Here is a 1,814-nt window from a genome sequence, read left to right as displayed (position 1 = left end):
AAAGCGTACGATAAGGTTCCTAGGAAGGTCTTATGGAGCTGCTTAGAGGATAAAGGGGTCCCGAGTAACTATATTAGGGTGATTAAAGACATGTATGATGGAGCTAAGACTCGGGTTAGGACAGTAGGAGGCGACTCTGAACACTTTCCAGTTATTACGGGGTTGCACCAAGGGTCTGCGCTCAGCCCATTCCTATTTGCCCTGGTGATGGATGCACTGACTCATCATATTCAAGGGGAGGTTCCATGGTGCATGCTATTTGCTGATGACATTATTCTAATTGACGAGACAAGAGGCGGCGTCAACGAGAGGCTAGAGATTTGGAGACATGCTCTTGAGTCTAAAGGTTTCAAGTTGAGTAGGACGAAGACGGAATACCTCGAGTGCAAATTTGGAGTTGAGCCGACGGAAGCGGGAGTTGAAGTGAGGCTTGACTCTCAAGTCATTCCCAAGAGAGGTAGTTTCAAGTACCTTGGATCGGTTATTCAGGGGATCGGGGAGATTGACGAGGATGTCACACACCGTATAGGGGTGGGGTGGATGAAGTGGAGGTTAGCGTCGGGAGTCTTGTGTGACAAGAAAGTGCCACCGTTACTAAAAGGTAAGTTTTATAGAGCAGTGGTTAGGCCTGCCATGTTATATGGAACTGAATGTTGGCCGGTAAAGAACTCACACATCCAGAAGATGAAAGTAGCAGAGATGAGGATGTTGAGGTGGATGTGCGGGCATACAAGGATGGATAAGATTAGGAATGAAGATATTCGAGAGAAGGTGGGTGTGGCCCCCATGGAGGACAAGATGCGGGAAGTAAGACTCAGATGGTTCGGGCACATTCAGAGGAGGAGCACTGATGCACCGGTGAGGAGGTGTGAGCGACTGGCTGTAGTGGGCATGCGGAGAGGTAGAGGAAGACCTAAGAAGTATTGGGGAGAGGTGATCAGACAGGACATGGCGCGACTTAGGATTACTGAGGACATGACCCTTGATAGGGAATTATGGAGGTCGAGCATTAAGGTTGTAGGTTAGGGGAGAGTGTGAATATTTCTACAGCACAATAGAGTGAGACTATCCAGTTAGGAGTTAGACTAGGAATGTCATTGGTCGTCTATTGACGCAGGGCTTTACCTTCTAGTTGTATTATACCAGCCATCTATTTCGTATTTCGTATTTCGTATTCTGTATTCTGTATTTCATATTTCATATCTCTTATATATTGTTGTTATTTTTAATACGCATTTTTATGGTACTAATATATCATCTCCTATTGCTTTTTGAGCCGAGGGTCTCCTGGAAACAGCCTCTCTACCCTTCGGGGTAGGGGTAAGGTCTGCGTACATATTACCCTCCCCAGACCCCACTTGTGGGATTATACTGGGTCGTTGTTGTTGTTGTTGTTGTTGTTGTAGATTTCAGATGTGTAGTATATCTCAAAGCAGATTTGACGCAAAGTTTAAGAAATAAATTTTTTTAAAACTTATAACTTAAAATAAATCACAAAACGAAAAACTGTTCTGTTTACAGGCAAGGCCATTTCTATAGAGAAAAACATCCTTAAACACAAGAAGAAGAGACTGAGAAAATGACTGCCTATTTTCTTTCTCTTCTTGACAAAAGATGCCTTTGAGACTCATTATTTGGAGTTTTGGACGGTATTTTGTGTTTTATATATAGAGAGAAATTTGACTATTTATTATAATGGTAATTTTTAATAATTAGTTGACCTACAAAGTTTAGGAATAACTGTTTGGGTTATCTGAAATCAGTGTTGGTACTAGACAAATCTTTTAAATTCTTTTTGTGCATATGTAGCTAGC

The sequence above is a fragment of the Nicotiana sylvestris genome, chromosome 12, assembly GCF_000393655.2.
Source record: "Nicotiana sylvestris chromosome 12, ASM39365v2, whole genome shotgun sequence".
Taxonomy (NCBI): Eukaryota; Viridiplantae; Streptophyta; class Magnoliopsida; order Solanales; family Solanaceae; genus Nicotiana; species Nicotiana sylvestris.
This window is presented reverse-complemented; position numbering follows the sequence as displayed.